Source organism: Bos javanicus, chromosome 23 (assembly GCF_032452875.1).
Source record: "Bos javanicus breed banteng chromosome 23, ARS-OSU_banteng_1.0, whole genome shotgun sequence".
Taxonomy (NCBI): domain Eukaryota; kingdom Metazoa; phylum Chordata; class Mammalia; order Artiodactyla; family Bovidae; genus Bos; species Bos javanicus.
In genome coordinates, this window is record NC_083890.1 from 26,258,713 (window position 1) to 26,278,455 (window position 19,743).

The following is a 19,743-nucleotide window of genomic DNA, read 5'->3' on the forward strand; positions in this document are numbered from 1 at the left end:
ATGATTGTCATAGCTTTTATAGCAGGGAAAGTTCTACTCTACATTCTGTCATTATTTTCTTTCTTATCTTAATCCTTTTTGCATAAAAGCATGAGGGGATTCTCCAAAAGAGATATACAGGTGGCCAATAAACAGATGAAAAGATGCTCAACATTGTTCATTATTAGAGAAATGCAAATCAAAACTACAATAAGGTATCATCTCATGCCAATCTGAATAACCATCCTTCAATAACTGAAAACAATTAATGCTGGAGAGGATGTGGAGAAAAGGGAACCCTCTTGCACTGTTGATGGGAATGTAAGTTGATACAGCCACTTTGGAGAACAGCTATGGAGATTCTTTAAAAAACTAGGACTTAAACTACTGTATGTGACAGCAATCCTACTACTGCAGGCATACTCTGAGAAAACCTCAATTAAAAAAGACATATGTACCCCAGTTTTCATTGCAGCACTGTTTGCAACAGCCAGGACATGGAAGCAACCTAGATGTCCATGGACGGATGAGTGGGTAAAGAAAATGTGGTACATACATACAATGGAATATTACTCAGCCATAAAAAGGAATGAATTTGAGATAGTTGGAGTGAGGTGTATGAACCTAAAGTATGTTAAATGGAGTGAAGTAAGTCAGAAAGAGAAAAACAAATATTACATATTAATGCGTTTATGTGAAATCTAGAAAAATAGTATTGATGAACCTATTTGCAGGGAAGGAATGGATACACAACCATAAAGAATGGACTTGTGTACACAGTAGAGGAAGGAGAGGGTAGTAAAAACTGAGAAAGTAGCATGTATAAAACAGATAGTTACTGGGAACCTGCTGTATAACAGCCAGGTGGCTCTGTGTGACTATTTAAAGAAGTGGGACAGGATGGGGGAGGGAGGCTCAAGAGGGAGCAGATATATATTAATATATAATTTTGACTGATTCCTGTTGTTGTATGGCAAAAACCAATACATTGTAATGCAATTATCCTCCAATTAAAAAATAAAAAAGAAAAGAAAGGAGAAAAGTCCTTGGGAAATAATAAAGTCATATTTTGGTTTTGTTTTCACTCTGTAAATGAAAAAAAAAACAAAAACAGAAAATGCAAAAGGTTTTAAAATATTACTTCTCATGGGTTACATGGCATTAGGAAAATTTGATTCCAATCCTTAGAAAGATGGGACAGTTTTAAGAAAATAATAGGGAATGAAAAAGTTTCAAATTATTGTCCTGTTTTCTTGTTGACATTGTGCCTTTATTTATTTGAATGATTATTGCTTCATTTTGTTTTTCAGTTAAGGGTGAACAGGATATAGGTAAGTCCCACTAATTTTTTACATTCCGTATCTATGTTTCATCTCTTTCTTTTACATTGTCTTTAATTCTCAATGGTCATCTTTCTCAACTCCAACCTATATACCTAATTTTCCATCCTATTTTTAAATTTTATTATGATTTCAACTGAAGATTACCTTTTTGTGTGTTATTCTATGATTTATCATATCCTTATTACCTATAAAGGAATGCCCTTTATGTCAAGTACATATTACTAAGAATTTACTTGTAATATTTTGCTATTTTTAGTTTCTGATATGAAAGTTTTGTCCAAATAGTTTCAGTCATCTTATTTAGAAGTCCTTTCACTCTCATTTAATATTTCATTCCCCTCCCCTTCTTTTACTTTGTGAAAGTAAACTTCATCAATCAGACTCCCATAAAATACAGTTATGCATTAATCAGTTAACAAAGTGTTGTGAAAGAGGTACCCATGAGCCTGACCCTGAATATCGTAAGAGTAGTGGTTCAGATTCTGTAATTCAGCATCTGGTGATACAGCAAAAACACCAGTGTAAGAGATTTGTGTGTATATATTCAAAGGGCCAGATAACTCATTAAAGATAAAGAAGCTAAGTAATAAAAGAGTAAATACTTTCGAAAGAAATCATGACAAATTATATTTGGTAATTACCAAATATTCATTTTTCCCTTCTTCATTTATTGAGTACTATTGATTTCTCAAAAGGAAACTTTCAAACTCTGTGTGTGTGTATGTTTCTATGTGTCTGTGTTTAGTGTATTCATCTACATTCTGATAATTTAAATTTACACACAATTTTTCAACAAATCTGAATTTTCTTCATGTTTCTTTCCAATGAAATTTACATTGACTTTCATTTTATTTTACAGACAAACTTCAGATAAAAATTGGTAAAGTATCATTGACGTTCCTATAATCCCAAAACACTTTAAAATGCCTGATTTGGGGATGTATTAAACATATCCCAACTTTTAATCAGTATGCCCTCATTGGCTTGCATGCTCCCAGATCTCTACTCTCTAGGGCAATATTTGCTTGTGAATTTCTTCCATATTTCTCCCTTTTCTTCTCTTTCAAGATGTGAATAAAAATTGAAATCTTTTCTTTTTCAAGTGTAAACTTGAGGGTCGTTTTTACATTGCCCTTTAGTTTATTACTTCCAGGTATGCATACATTTAACATAATTTTTTATATCCAAAGAGTATAATTTTAATGGATTCTTATTTACTTTTATTGACACAACTGTCAATTTGGCCAACTGCAATTACTTCAGATATTTGTGGAAATATTTTATGTTGTTAGGAAAGTTCAAAGATATTACATATCTCAAACCAAACTACTTAAATGTGAATGACACCAAAAGCTATCATCTTGCAATGTCTCCAAAAGATTTTTTCCATTAAACCAGAAATTACTCATTAAAACTTTAATATCCTGTTTTTCTAAGACATTTGTCAATGTACTTTTGTTTTCAGAAGAAATTAAATGTATCTCTTTAATGCAGGCAAAGAGGTCATGTAGCAACTTTTACAGATACTGTTTTGAACAAGTGGGTGACATTTTTATCTTTGGTTCTTCATCTCTTTTTTAACTAATTCTATTTGCATGGGTGTATGTTAATATTTATTTTTCTGAAAAGGTGATGGAGATATGATGAACTCCATTTTGGCATGTGATAAATAGCAATTCACCATAAACAAAGTTATATCATCACTGCTTAACAAAATATTAATAGATTCTCCACTACACCAAACCCTGCATTTTTTTCTTGAAGCAGTTCAGTATTCTCTAATTCACTGTGGTGTATATTTTATACAATATAGCTACAATAAACCTGAGACTCGATAATTTATATTTAGTAGCAGCCAAAGAAATTATTAAAACTAACCAACCAAAGGGGCCTCTCTGGTGACTCAGGTGACTCAGTGGTTAAAAAAAAAGTCCACCTGCCAACGCAGAAGACTTATGATCCCTTGGTCGAGAAGATTCCCTGGAGTAGGAGATGGCAACTCATTCCAGTATACTTTTTTTTTTTTAAGTTGAGAAAATTTATTTGTGAAAATGACTACTTTTGCCCAATATATTATATATAAGTATAGTGAGCGCCGAAGAATTGATGCTTTTGAACTATGGTGTTGGATAAGACTCTTGAGAGTCCCTTGGACTGCAAGGAGATCTAGCCAGTCCATTCTGAAGGAGATCAGCCCTGGGATTTCTTTGGAAGGAATGATGCTGAAGCTGAAACTCCAGTACTTTGGCCACCTCATGCGAAGAGTTGACCCATTGGAAAAGACTCTGATGCTGGGAGGGATTGGGGGCAGGAGGAGAAGGGGACAACAGAGGATGAGATGGCTGGATGTCATCACTGACTCGATGGACGTGAGTCTCAGTGAACTCCGGGAGTTGGTGATGGACAGGGAGGCCTGGTGTGCTGCGATTCATGGGGTCTCAAAGAGTCGGACACGACTGAGCGACTGATCTGATCTGATAGCTCAATTAAATAAAATCAAGCTGATTCTTAGTTTCAGATTCTGGTAAATCAAGAGTAATGAATGATAAACTATGCAGATCACTGAAAACTTATGGAGAAAACCACGCAGTAAATGTTCATCTGTGTTGCAATTGTCCCTACCCTGCAAATTCTTAACCAAAACAAGACTGAGCAAGCTCAGTTCTGAAAGGATAAAGAAAACATAAAAGTATTTGTGAATCAACAAAATTTCCTTGAGCCAATTTGTCAAGGTATTGATGATAATAAAAAAATTCCGTTGTCAACTTAAAAAATAGTCACACCCTAAAAGTTGAGTTACAGTTTATTCAGTGGGACTTTTAGGACTTCAAACCTAGAAGATAGCATCTCAAGTGACCCTCAGAGAACTGCTCCAAGGAGGAGAGGGAAGAAATCAGGTTTTACAGAAACTTGAAACAAAGGGCTGGCAGTGTGAACACGAAAAGTAATTTTGTGAATTAAAGAGAACTGGATATCCTAAATGAAGGAATTTAGTGCTTTTCTATGTATGGGAAGAAACAAGAGTCTGGGCTTATTGAAATCATTCCTTTAATATGCATCTCAGCTATCCTGGGGCCAGTATCCTGTGTTTTTTTCATATCCTGAGTTCCTCAGTGCTCACCACAGGGAGTGACTGCAGTCTGAGGGCCACCAGATTGAGCAGGTATTCTCCTTCCTGAGTGCCCTGGAGGGCTGAAATCATGCATGACTGTGACATCCTTCTCACTCCAGGTATTCTTGCCTGGGAAAAGACACAAGAGCAGAAGAGCCTGGTGGGCTACAGTTCATAGGCTCACAAAAGAGCTGGACATGACTTAGCAACTAAAAAGCAACAGAAACAAACAGACCAAACAAATCCCAAATGATGTCCAGTAAATCAAAATCTTATTTTAAAATAACCACTAGTAGTATCATTCCAGAAATTTTTCCTCAGGTCAGTAAGATCACTCCTTTTCCTCTTTTTAATTGTTAACCAATACTCTTAGGACAAAAGGAAGCTTTCAGTCACACCGGTACATGTGTGTGCCTGCACACATGGGTGCATGTATCTGTGTTTGTCTATATTCTGCTACAGTTAATATTGTATGTAAATTTTTCACTAAATTTAAATTCCTTTTGTTTCTAAACCATGATATTTATAATCATGCTTCCTTTTTATTTTTCAGATGACCTTCAGAAAAAAATGGGTAAATTTCTTTTATGTCGTTAATCTTCCAAACACACACTGAATTAACCTTTCTCAATGATTTGAATATTTTCTATCCTTTTAACCCTAAAACGTCTGTTGTTTTTTTTTTTTTGCATGGATGTCTACTCTAACTTCCCTTATTATTTGCTTGGAACTTTACCAACAATAAATTCTCTTCACATCTGTTACCCTACACCTGATTCTTTTTTAATACTTCCTTTTTCTTTTTTTTTTTGTATCCCAGTTTTTTCTTTTAATTAATTAATTCATTTTATTTGGAGGCTTATTACTTTACAGTATTGTGGTGGTTTTTGCCACACACTGAAGATGAACCAGCCATGGGTGTACATGATATTCCTTCCCTATAAACTGTCCCAGTCTATCATTCAGAATTTTGCCTATTTCATTATAAGTTTTGTGAGGTGAAGGGGATGAGACTGATGGGAACATGGTTTACATTCTATATTTATTTTCTGAAGCACTTTCATTCACTTGAAACCTCTTTCATGTTTTCAAAGTTCAAGGGGCCATTAATATGCCATGGACATCTCCACGAACCTTATGAGATAAAACAAGACTCCAAATTTGCTGAGTGAAGTTTCTATGGCTCTTGTACTTTTAAAGACTGTGTGGATTCATTGGTCCAGTGTGGACTTTTGGCTTACAATTCCAATGCCCTTGATTATTTACTAGAATCTTCTCTCATGTGTACATATATTTTATATACCATTTCCTGGATGTATTTTCTCTTATACCATAGTACTTTTCTCTTTTTTTTGCATTTTATTGACATAATTTTTCACTTGGAAAATATAATAATTTTGAGATCACTTTTAACATATGTTTCCATTTTGAAATTTTAAATGAATGACATAAGAGGCTAGAGTCCTAGCATACTTCTAAATGTTCTTTTAAAGAAACATTAACATAGCCATTAAAAGTTTAACATCCTTCCTTTTGAGGTGATATTCTATTTTTGGCTACAGATGAGTACAAGTAAGAAATATACCTCTTCAATGTATGAAATGTGTCTCCTATGACTACTGTTACTGATAGAGTTTTCACTAGATAGGTGCATTGACTGTAGGCTTCCTCATGACTTCTTAAGAATCTGACACATGTATGTGTGCATGCTCTCACTGTATTCTGGAAAAGGAGATGGCTCTGAGAGATATATGATTGACATTGTTTCTCCCAGAATAAGTCTTATTTACCCTTTCTCATAACATAATTTTCTATCTTTGTACTTTTACGTCAAAAGGTGGGGGCCAGAAGATGCAAGAAAATGCCACTGAATCCAGTTGTCCTTTGGAAAACTTTGTCCCAGTTTTTAACATACTTCTCATATTGAAACTAGAAATAAGCTGTAGAAGCATTTCAAACTCTATCATCCTCCCATTAGAATGTACTCAAATGTTTGTGGGATTTTTAATCCTGCAAAACTAATAGTCACTGAAAGCTTAACATTCCTCTTCTCTAATAACACTTTTTCACTTCAATTTTTGTTTACAAAAGGAGTGGAATGCAGGATTTACTTTCTTCTATTTAGCAGGATTCATATAACAACTTTTACACATAAGCTTGGGTAATTTTAATTTTGCTTCCTCATAACTTAATTTTTTATTTTGCCTGTACCACGTGGCATGTGGAAATTTTTTTCCTTCTAATAACACCTAATCTTAAGTGAAGAGTTAATACAGTTTGCTATTCCTGTCTCTTTTGCTTGGAGTAAACTTGCTTTACTATGTTTTGTTAGTTTCTGCTCTACAAGAAAGTGAATCAGTAATACCTATACATATGTCCTTTCTTTTTGATTTCTTTCCCATTTAGGTAACCACAGAGCATTGAGTCGTGTTCCCTGTGTTATATATTAAGTTCTCATTATTTATTTATTTTATACATAGAAGTATATATAATGGAGAAGGCAATGGCACCCCACTCCAGTACTCTTGCCTGGAAAATCCCAGGGACAGGGGAGCCTGGTGGGCTGCCATCTATGGGGTTGCACAGAGTTGGACACGACTGAAGTGACTAAGCAGCAGCAGCAGTATATATAAGTCAATCCCAGTCTCCCAATTCATCCCACTGCCACCACCACCCCTTTGGTAGCCATCAGTTTATTCTCTACTTCTGTGTTTCTATTTCTGCTTTGCAACTAAGTTCATCTGTACAATTTTTCTAGATTCTACATATAAGCAATATTATATGATATTTGTTTTTCTCTTTTTGACTTATTTCACTACATATGACAGTATCTAGGGCCATCCATGGGAAATATAGATCAATGGAACAAGATAAAAAGTCCAGAGATAAACCCAGGCATGTAGGACCTTAGTTCCCTGACCTGGGATCAAACCCATGCCCCCTGCAGTGAAAGAACAGAGTTTTAACTACTGGACCTCCAGAAAAGCCCCCCAAATAACTTCTTAAATATCTCTTTCATGCAAGTTGTATTCACATTTGATTTTGGAAAAAAGGAAGGTAATTTTGTCCCCATGATGGGTGTTTTTATCTCAGAGGAAGTCCTGGTTCAAGTTCAAGATTCTTGATTCAGTGTTTACAACTAACTTATTCAACTGACTACAACAAACTAAGAACTAGCCACATGTTTCTAGTAGCTGTCACAAACTTATTAGACCCAACATAATGAATAATAAGGGGGTTTTCCTTGTGGCTCAGCTAGAAAAGAATCCACCTGCAATGCAGGAGATCCCAGTTTGATTCCTGGGTTGGATAGATTAATTGGAGAATGGTTAGTCTATCCACTCCAGTATTCTTGGACTTCCCTGGTGGCTCAGGAAGTAAAGAACTTGCCTGCAATGTGGGAGACCTGGGTTTGATCCCTGGGTTGGGAAGATCCCCTGGAGGAGGTCATGGCAACTCACTCTAGTATTCTTGCCTGGAGAATCCCCATGGACAGAGGAGCCTGGTGGGCTACAGTCCATGGGATCACAAAGAGTCAGACACAACTAAGCACAGCACAGCACTGAATAATAAGAGCCTAAATAAATTCAAAATGTACACAACAATTTTGAAAATGTAACTATGTGAGCTAATATTTCTAAAAATCTCTCTTCATTTAGAAAATTGGATGCATTTGCTTTTCTTCTTCTTTTTTTTTTTCTAACTATAGAATGTTCTCTGGATAAAACAGAGGTGATTTCAGCCACTATTGGTGAATTTATTTTGTGTTCATGATGTGTATATGTGAATGTGTTCAAGGTGTCTCAATAGTGTTAACATTACTTTTGGATTCTTCAAAATATTTCGCTTTTCTTCATATTTGTTTTCCATGGTATTTACCTGAAGCTCTCTGTTTTATTTTCTAGGTGATCTTCTGAAAAAAATTGGTAAGTTTGTAATAACTCTTCATTCCAGTAACTTCCAGTGACTTCTTCCACATAGTCTTGAACATTCTCCACCCTTTTATCAAATTGGCCCACCATCACATGGATGTCCATGCATTTCCATCCAATTTTTCAATGTGAGCTTTCTTATCTTCTTTCCATTGATGCTTCCCTGTCTTCCATCATTGCTCATTGCATCTTTTTTCCATTTCCATCCTATCATATTGGCTTTCTTTGTCTCCCCAGGACTCGCCAAACTTGTATCATAATTTTCTGAGAGGAAGGGATTGGACTACCTGGCACATGGTTACCATGTAAAGTTAGGACACTTACCAGTACCCAAGTCGAAGGGGCCATTAATAAACTATTAATATTTTCCCAGTGCTTAAGACAGGAGAGGATTCCCAGCTTAATAAAGAAGTTTCTACCTCTATTGTCCTGTCAAAGTCTTATAAAAATATGATGCCATTCACTGCTTAAGTGTGAAATTGAGTCACTCTTTACTGTTCTTGAACATAATACTCAAAATATTCCAGTTTTTAAAATATTTTGCAATAGTTTTTTGTCTTTCTTCCCATCTAGAGTATTCTTTATACTTTTACATTTATTTGTGCAATTATTATTTCTGCAAACTGCAGAAATAATTGAAAATTCTCTTTTCAGTAATTAAACAAGAATGTTATATCTTAGAAAATTGTCTAGTATATTCCAAAATTTAAGACTTTGTATGTGAATGACTAAAGCTGTTGCTGCTGCTGCTGCTAAGTCGCTTCAGTTGTGTCCGACTCTGTGCGACCCCAGAGACGGCAGCCCACCAGGCTTCCCCATCCCTGGGGTTCTCCAGGCAAGAACACTGGAGTGGGTTGCCATTTCCTTCTCCAATGCATGAAAGTGAAAAGTGAAAGTGAAGTCACTCAGTCGTTCCTGACTCTTAGCAACCCCATGGACTGCAGCCTACCAGGCTCCTTTGTCCATGGATTTTCCAGGCAAGAGTACTGGAGTGGAGTGCCATTGCCTTCTCCGGACTAAAGCTGTTGGCCTAGTATAATTCCAAAATTTTTTTTTCATAAAGCTCTTCAAATTAGTTTGACATCCTCCTTTTCTAATTATATGTTTAACTGTATCTTAGTTTAACATACTGGGTGAAACTTGGAGCATATCTTTTCAATGCAGGTAGCAGGCTTCATATGAATACTGCCACAGATCAAATTTCTGACAGAGGAGTACTTTAACTATAAACTTTGATATCACATTTATAGACCCATTTCATCTACGTGAGTATATGTGTCTTTTATTATGAAAAACCTGGAAAGCCCAATTCAAGACCAAATATCGATTCTGTTTATCCCAGAGGAATTTCCACTTTACCTTGATTTCCTTTTGTATGGTAGTTCCTTTGCAGAAAAGGATGAGGGAACTTAAGACAGCATTGCCTCTCATGAGTCACATGATCTTTGGAACATTTAGGTTCAAATTCTTAGAAAAAGGGGGCCATTTTTGTTGAATGAATAAATAATGGAAAGTAATCAAATTATTGTCTTCTTTTCCTCACATATGCCTTCATTTGGTTTGAATAGTTATTTCTTTTATTTTGCAGATAAGGGTGAAAATGATAAACATAAGTCCCATTAATGTTTTACACTTTTTACCTTGTCATGTTTTCATCTCTTTCTTTTACTTTGATCTTCAACTCTCAGTGATCATCTTCCACTGCAATGTAGAGATAGCTTGACATCATTTTTTTCTCATTTTATGATCGTTTCTATTGAAATCTGCTTTCTTCATGGGTTATTTTTGCTTTCATTTGTCCCATCTATGCAATTTATGCAGATATTTTCTTTTTGTAAAGGGACTTCCCTGGTGGCTCAGACAGTTAAGCGTCTGTCTACAATGTGGGAGACCTGGGTTCGATCCCTGGGTTGGGAAGATCCCCTGGAGAAGGAAATGGCAATCCACTCCAGTACTATTGCCTGGAAAATCCCATGGACAGAGGAGCCTGGTAGGCTACAGTCCATGGGGTCGCAAAGAGTTGGACACGACTGAGCGACTTCACTTTCACTTTCTTTTTGTAAAGTATATACAAATATTAACTTACCTATCAAACTTTGCAATTTTTATAAGTTTCTGATCTGAAAGTTTTATCCATGATATTTTCATTTATTTGATATATAAGCCCCTTCACTCCCATTTAGTATTTCATTAACCTCCCTTTCATTTTGCTTTGTGAAAGTAAGCTTTACTGAGCAATGAGTTAAATCAAAGTCTCACAAAACACAGTTACGCATTAATCAGTTGAGGAAAATGTTGTGAATAGAGGCACCCATGAACCTGACCCTGATATCCTACAAGAGCAGTAGTTCAGGACTCTGTAACTCAGTGTTTCATGATTTCAAATGGCAAAGCTCTGTGCTAGGACAGATGAGTATATATATTTAACAGCATACATCATTTAATTAAAAATGAAAAACTGAGTAACAAAATAGTGCTTATTGCCAAAACAAATCATAAAGTTTTTATCAGATAATTACCAAAAACTGTATTTCTTGTCTTCTCAGTTCAAGAAATGTATTCCTTTTTCCCATCTTCATTTATTGAATACTATTCATTATCCAAAAGGGAACTTTCAAATGCTGTATATATGTGTATGTATATATTTGTGTAAGTGTGTGTGGTTTTTGTATATTTATCTGCATCCTAATAATTTAAATTTACATACAATTTTCAATAAATCTGAATTTTCTTCATGTTTCTTTCCAATGAAATTTACTTTGACTTTTCATTGTATTTTACAGATGAAATTTGGAAAAATAATGTTAAAGTATCTTTGATATCCCTCTACTCCCAAAACACTTTAAAAAGCTTGCTTTCCTGATGTCTTACAAAATCCCAGTTTTCCATCAAAATGCCATCATTGACTTGCCATCTCCAGGATCTCTACCATCTAATGCAACAGTTTGTTTGCCAATATATCCCATATTACTCTCTTTCTGGTCTTTCTAAGCCTGAATAAAAACTGAAATCATTCATTGGTCACAAGTAAACTTGAGGGTCATTATTAAATTGCCTTAAGGTTCCGTATATGCAAAAAACTCACATAAATTTTTTTCCTGGAATTCTTTTATATCAAAAAAAGAGTAATTTTACTTCATTCTTATTTACTTTTATTGACATAGTTATCGATTTGGCCAACTGCAATTACTTGTTTGCAGAAAGATTTTATATTGTTAGGAAAGTTGAAAAATAATACATATCTCAATCCTGAATATTTTATGCTAATGACACCAAGAACTACTGTACTGTGATGTTTCCAAATAACAACAACCACCAACCAAATATTAACAGCCCAAGCGATGTCCAGTAAATCAAGAATCTATTTAAAGGATAACTACTAGTAGTTTTATTCATGAAGTTGTTCCTCAGGTCAGGACCTTTTTCCTCTTTATTTGATTAATATGAACAGGACAAAAGGAAGCTTTCAGCAACATTTGTACTTGTGTGTGCTTCCATACATGTGTTCATGTGTCTGTGCTTGTCTATTTGTTGTTTAGCTGCTAAACTGTGTTTCTCTATATCCTATTACATTTAACATTGTACTTGAATAAGTGACTAAATATGAATTCCTTTTTATTTCTGAGCCATGTTATTTGATGTTTCCTATTTCTTTTTCAGATGACCTTCACAAACATATAGGTAAGTTTCTCTCAGTTCAGTTCAATTGCTCAGGTGTGTCTGACTTTTTGCAACCCCATGGACTGCAACACACTGAGAGAGTCATTTCCTAGGCAGGTTGATAAGGACTCTAGGGGTCCCCAAGGAGAGAGGGATCTGGAATTCTCAAGGAGGAAGAAAGGACAAACTTTTTTCTTTCTCCACATTCCTTAGGATTATATAACAATAATGTATCCTGCCTGAGGACAGTGTTATCTTAAAATGTAAATTATGGGAGTAGGTCTGATGAGGTCTTTACAACCTCCAGACATTCTTTGGATTATATAACTTCACTGTTAACACTAGCAAGCCGGTACTCTTTCTGCCCCCTACTGATGCCTATGTCAGAAGCTTTCTCTATATCCTTTATACTTTAATAAAACTTTGTTACACAAAAGCTGTGAGCGATCAAGCCTCGTCTCTGGCCCTGGATTGAATTCTTCTCCTCTGGGGGCCAAGAATCCCGGTGTCTTCGCATGATTCAACAACAACCTTTCAACGCCAGGCTTTGTTGTCCATCACCAACTCCCAGAGCTTGCTCAAATTCATGTCCATTGAGTCAGTGATGCCATCCAACCATCTCATATTCTGTCATCCCCTTCTCCCGCCTTCAATCTTGCCCAGCATCAGGGTCTTTTCAAATGAGTCAGTTCTTCGCATCAGGTGGCCAAAGTATTGGAGTTTCGCCTTCAGCATCAGTCCTTTCAGTGAATATTCAGGACCGATTTCCTTTAGGATGGACTGGTTGGATCTCCTTGCAATCCAAGGGACTCTCAAAAGTCTTCTCCAACACCACAGCTCAAAAACATCAATTCTTCAGCACTCAGCTTTCTTTATGGTCCAATCTCACATCCATACATGATGCCTAAAAAAACCATAGCTTTAATAGACAGCTGTTCATCAGCAAAGTAATGTCTCTGTTAATAAGATGTCTAGTTTGGTCATAGCTTTTCTTCCAAGGAGCAAGCGTCTTTTAATTTCATGGCTACAGTCACCATCTGCAGTGACTTTGGAGCCCCTAAAAATAAAACCTGCCACTGTTTCCACTGTTTCCCCATCTATTTCCCATGAAGTGATGGGACTGGATGCCATGATCTTTGTTTTCAGAATGTTGAGTTTTAAGCCAACTTTTTCACTCTCCTCTTTCACTTTCATCAAAAAGCTCTGCAGTTCCTCTTTGCTTTCTGCCATAAGCGTGGCAGTTATCTGCATATCTGAGGTTATGGATATTTCTTCCAGCAATCTTGATTCCAGCTTGGGCTTCATCCAGTCCAGCATTTCGCATGATGTACTCTGCATAGAAGTTCAATAAGCAGGGTGACAATATATAGCCTTGACGTACACCTTTCCCAATTTGGAGCCAGTATATTTTTCCATGTCCACTTCTAACTTTTGCTTCTTGATCTGCATACAGATTTCTCAGGAGGCAGGTCAGATAGTCTGGTATTCCCATCTCTTTCAGAATTTTCCACAGTTTATTGTGATCCACATAGTCAAAGGTTTTGGCCTAGTCAATAAAGCAAAAGTAAAATTTTTATGGAACTCTCTTGCTTTTTCGATGATCCAGTGGATGTTGGTAATTTGATCTCTAGTTCTTTGGCCTTTTCTAATCCACCTTGAACATCTGGAAGTTCACAGTTCATGTACTGTTGAAGCCTGGCTTGGAAAATTTTGAGCATTATTTTGCTAGCATATGAGATAAGTGCAATCATGTGGTAGTTTTTTTTTTTTTTTTTTTGTGGTAGTTTGAACATTCTTTGGCAGTGCCTTTCTTAGAGATTGGAATGAAAACTAACCTTTTCCAGTCCTGTGGCCACTGCTGAGTTTTCCAAATTTGCTGGCATATTGAATGCAGCACTTTCACAGCATCGTCTTTCAGGATTTGAAATAGCTTAACTGGAATTCCATCACCTCCACTAGCTTTGTTCATAGTTATTCTTCCTAAGCAGAAGGGAATTGCAAACCACTTCAGTATTCTTGCTTTGAAAATCCCTTGAAGAGTATGAAAAGGAAAAAAGTTTCTCTAATGCCTTTGATATTCCAAACACACACTCACTTAATCAGTCAGTTCAGTCACTCAGTCATGTCCGACTCTTTGTGACCCCATGGACTGCAGCATGCCAGGCTTCCCTGTCCATCACCAACTCCTGGAGCTTGCTCAACTCATGTCCATTGAGTCAGTGATACCATCCAACCATCTCACCCTCTGTTGTCCCCTTCTCCTCCTGCCTTCAATCTTTCCCAGCATCAGGATCTTTTCCTTGAGTCAGTTTGTCACATTAGGTAGCCAGAGTATTGGAGTTTCAGCTTTAGCATCAGTCCTTCCAAAGAACACCCAGGACTGATCTCCTTTAGGATTGACAGGTTTGATATCCTTTCTGTCCAATGGACTCTCAAGAGTCTTCTCCAACACCACAGTGGTGCTCAGCTTTCCTTATGGTCCAACTCTCACATCCATACACGACTACTAGAAAAACCAGAGCTTTGACTAGACTGAACTTTGTCAGCAATGAAATGTCTCTGCTTTTTAATATGCCGTCTAGGTTGGTCAAAGCTTTTCTTCTAAGGAGCAAGCATCTTTTAATATCATGGCTGAAGTTACCATCTGCAGTGATTTTGGAGTCCAGTAAAACAAAGACTGTCATTGTTTCCATTTTTTCCCTATTTGTTTGCCATGAAGTGATGGGACTGGATGTCATGATCTTAGTTTTTTGAATGTTGAGTTTTAAGCCAACTTTTTCACTCTTCTCTTTCACTTTCATCAAGAGGCTCTTCTTTCTCCAAACTTTGAATATTTACTGTCTTTTTAACCCTAAGCCATCTGTTGGCTTGCCTTTATCCTTGATGTCTACTCTAATTTTCCTATTTAACTGTTTAGGAACTTCATTGATATTAAATTCTCTCCAATTTTTTTTACCTTACAACTGATTTTTTCCCAAAGCTTCCTTTTTCATTTCTTATGTTCCTTCTCTATAAAAATGGCCCCATATTATCATTCAGATTTTTGCCAGTTTCATTATACATTTTGTGATATAATTTCATTATAAATTTTGTGATTTTCTGTTTGGAAACATGGAAGTTGGAACATGGAATATGGAAACATGCTTTGCAGTCTATATTTATTATCTGGAGCATGCTCATTGACCTGGAAAGTCTGCTAAGTTTTCAGAATTCAAGGATATACCATTTATGCCTCCCAAATTTTATGATTAAGATAAGATTACAAATTTGTTGAGTGAAGTTTCTCCAACTCTTGTACTTTCAAAGACTGTAAATTCAGGTGTTAACTCATAGGTCCAGTGTGGGCTTTAAGATCACTCTTCCAATGCCCTTTGACCATTCAAGAGTCTTTTTTCAGGTGCACAGATATTTTGCATACTATTTACTGGGATTATTTTCTCTCATAAAATAGTAATTTCAGTTTTTTCTTGCATTTTACTGACATAATTTTTAACTTGTTAGACTGCAATAAGTTTCAGTGTTTGTATTATAAAAGGACTTAGTATATTGAGCAAAGATCATTTATAGTGTATTTCTCCATTTTAAAAATTTATGTGAATGACATGAGAGGCTAGAGTCTGAAGAAACTCCAAAATGTTTATTTAAAGAAACACTAATATAACCATTGGGCTTCCCTGGTAGATCAGCTGGTAAAGAATCCACCTGCAATTCGTGAGATGAGGGTTTGATCCCTGGAGAAGGGAATGGCTACCCACTCCAATATTCTGGCCTGCAGAATTCCATGGACTACAGTCCACGGGGTTGCAAAGAGTCCCACATGACTGAGCGATTTTCACTTTCACTTTCAATGTAAACCATTAAAAGTTTAACATTCTTCCTTTGATAGTGATATCTTTCATTATATTTTTGGGTACAGATTGAATGAAAGTAGGGAATGCACTTCTTTTATGTGTGAAGTATGCCTCATATGAGTACTGCTACTGATGGGGTTTTAACTAGATGGGTGCTTTTGTTGTAGGCTTCCCCACGACTTCTTAAGTATCTGACTCCAATCTGCATGCATGCTTGCATTGTGTTCTGGAAAAAAATAGTACAATGAAAGAAGGTCCCGTGAAATATGTATGATTGATATTTTTATCCCAGAAGAAATCCTTTTATGCCTCTTTTAGTGTCATCTTCTTTGTACTTTTGAATCAAGAGGTGGGTGTCGGGAGGGGGATGCAAAAAGCATGCTATTGAGTGGCAGGATGTCTTCTGGAAAACTTTGCTCCCAGTTCTAAAATACTTGACCCTTTGAAACTTGGAGTAAGCATATATGCATTTTATGTTTCTATCAGCTTCCCATTAGAATGTAGCCAAATGTTTGTGGATTTTTTTACCCCTACTGTACTTAGAGAGTCACTGAAAGCTTAACATTCTCCTCGAATAACATTTTTTGATGTAATTTTTTTTTTTTTTTTTTACAAGGGAGTGGAGTACAGGAGTTACTTTAATGTATTTAGCTGGCTTCATATAACACCTAGTACAAGTAGAGCTTGGGGCAAGTGCATGCTTGCACTTTTTGCATCTTTAGTACTATATTTTTCTTACCTACACCATGAGGGCTATGGAATTTTTTTTCTTCTAATAACACCTATGCTTTGTTGAAGAGGTAGTGCAGTTGCTATTTCTGGTGTTTTGTTTTGTTTTACTTTTCTGTATTATAGTTGCTTTACAATGCTTTGTTAGTTTCTGCTCTACAGCATAGGGGATCAGTTATGAATATATATATATATATATATATATAAATCTAAAAAAGAATGGATATATATATATATATATCCATTGTATATATATCCAATGTATATATATATATATACATCCATTCTTTTTTAGATTTCCTTCCCAGGTCACCAGGGAGCTCTGAGTAGAATTCCCTGTGCTATAGAGTAGTTATATTCATTATATATTATAGTTCTCATTAGTTATATATTTTATACATAGTAGTTAAAAGTTTGTTCTCTTCTTCTCTGACTCTATTTCTGCTTTGTGAATATGTTCATCTGTACTATTTTTGTGTATTCCATATGTAAGTGATATTATATGATATTTGTTTTTCTCATTCTGACTTACTTCACTCTGTATGACAATCTCTAGGTCAATTCACAAAAAATATAGATCAATGAGAGGACAGAAAGTCCAAAGATAAATCCAAGCATGTGGGATCTTAGTTTTCTGACCAGGGATCCACCTCATGCCCCCCTGCAGTGAAAGCACAGAGTTTCAACTACTGAACTGTCAGGGAGATCTCCCTGATAATATCTGAAATAGCACTCTAGTGTTTGAATTGTGTTTGCATTTGATTCTGAAGAAAACAGGCAATACAGTCCCCATATGGGTGCTGCTTATCACAGAGAAAGACCTGACCTAGCTCCTCCCATGTTATCATTTCCAGTCTTGTTTCTTTGGCATCAAAGAGGTAAATGGAAGTGGAAAAAAAAAAAAACAGTTCCTCTGTCTTCTGAGAAGACTATCAAAACTTCATTGAGAATGGTGCCAATTCTCAAAAATTTTGGTCAGGTTGAGCCACATTGTGAGAAATGGAAATTATTCAAATGTTTGTCCTTTTCCTTTCCTGTCACTGCACCTTCATTTTGAATGAATTTTGAGAACTTTAACTTAATATTTTATCAATAAGTGTGAAGAGAAAAATCCCAAGTCCCACTGATATTTCCCTATGAACCTACTTAAAGTTGCACCTTTTTCTGGTACCATTGTCTTCATTTAGGCATTCATTGATAGAAACATACCTAAAACAATTTGTAAATAAAGATGATGCGAATAGAGGCACCCCAAAACCGAATTCTGTGTTTTTGCTTGGAGCAAAGTTTTAAGATTATTGATTCAGTGTGTATGGTGAACTTAAATAACTAAGCTACAATGAAACGGAGAGCTGACTACATATTTTCAGTAGCTGTTAAGAAACTTATTAGAACAAACATATTGAATAGTAAGAGCCTGAAGGCAATGGCACCCCACTCCAGTACTCTTGCCTGGAAAATCCCATGGATGGAGGAGCCTGGTAGGCTGCAATCCACGGGGTCGCTAAGAGTCAGACATGACTGAATGACTTCACTTTCACTTTTCACGCATTGGAAAAGGAACTGGCAACCCACTCGAGTGTTCTTGCATGGAGAATCCCAGGGACAAGGGAGCCTGGTGGGCTGCTGTCTATGGGGTCGCATAGAGTCAGACACAACTGAAGTGACTTAGCAGCAAATAAAATCAAAAGGTGCACAAAAATTTTGAAAGTGTAACTACTTGAACTAATATTTCTAAACATCTTTCTTCATTTAGAAAATTGACTGTGTTTGCCCCCCACCTTTTTTTCAATAGAATGTTCTATGCTTGAAAGACAGCAACTTTCAGCCACTATTGTTGAGTCTGTTTTGTGTTCATGATGTGTAAATACGCATGTATTTATATGTATACAGATACAGTTAACATCATTTTCAGGTTCTTCAAAACACTTTATTTTTCTTCATGTTTGTTTTCTATGATATTCACGTGAAACTTTTGATTTTATTTCCAGGTGGTCTTCTGAGAAAACTTGGTAAGTTTGTCACAACTCTTCACTCCAGTAACTCTTCCAGTGACTGTTTCCACATTGTACTGAACATTCCCTGTCCTATCATTACACCATCCATTGGCTCACTTTTCACGTGGATGGCCATTCACTTCTGTCCAGTTTTGGGTATGAACCTCTTTCTTATTTCATTATTTCTGTTGTTTTCCCTCTATGTTCCATTATTACTCATTGCATCTTTTCTACCTTTCCTTCTTATCACATTGGCTTTGTCTGTCTTCCAGAGACTTCCCAAATGGTATCATGATTTTCTGAAATGATGCCACTGAACTCATCAGCACATGGTTACCATGCTCTCTTTGTTTTCTGAGAAAAGTCAGTTAATTTAGGATGTTTACAAGTGCCCAAGTTGAAGGGGGCGATTACTCTACCATTAATATTTCCCAACGCTTAAAAGAAAGATTCCCAATTTAATAATGAAGTTTCTCTGTCCATTGTCCTGTCAAAGATCTTATAAAATCCGATGCCATCCACTGGATAGTGTGAGATTGAGTCTCACTCTTTTACTATTCTTGAACAAATTACTCAAATGTTCCAGTTCTACAAATATTTTGCAATATATTCTTGTCTTTTTCCTATCTATGTGTAGTATTTATACTTTGAAATTTTTATCAATGTTATTATTATTTCTGCACATGGCTGTGCCTTTTCAATAATTAAACAAGGAGGTTATACCTTGAGGAAAATTGATAAATGACATATCTCAATTTTCAAGACTTTTCATGTTAATGACAAGGAAAGCTGTTTTCCTAGGATGAATCCAAAATTTTTCTTCATACAGCACTTTAATTTCAAAGTATAACATCTCCCTCTTCTAATGACATTTTCCAATTACCTCTTGGTTTACAGACTGGATAGAACTTGGGAACAGATAATTTTAAGGCATTTAGCCGGCTTCATATGAATGCAGCCACAGATCAAATTTTTGACAGAGGCATACTTTCATTATATACTTTTGAATCACATTTACATTACTTACTTCACATATTTGAGCATATTTGTCATTTGTTATGGGCTTTAAAAAAATAGCTGAAAAGCCCAATTCAAGACCAAATATTGATTCAGTTTTTCCCAAAACTTCCCAAAGGAAGT

At 35.9% G+C, this 19,743-nt stretch overlaps 1 protein-coding gene and 1 long non-coding RNA gene across 7 annotated transcripts in view; both read left to right on the plus strand.

Annotated features, from left to right (window-relative positions):
- The window catches only part of LOC133236440 (butyrophilin subfamily 2 member A1-like), a 130,197-nt gene that overhangs the window by 70,571 nt on the left and 39,883 nt on the right, over positions 1-19,743 (plus strand). The window lies entirely within an intron of this gene.
- LOC133235883 (uncharacterized) lies at positions 8,136-9,977 on the plus strand. The gene is made up of 3 exons (XR_009732692.1): positions 8,136-8,185; positions 8,340-8,360; positions 9,955-9,977. It is a non-coding gene; the product is annotated as an uncharacterized LOC133235883 (long non-coding RNA).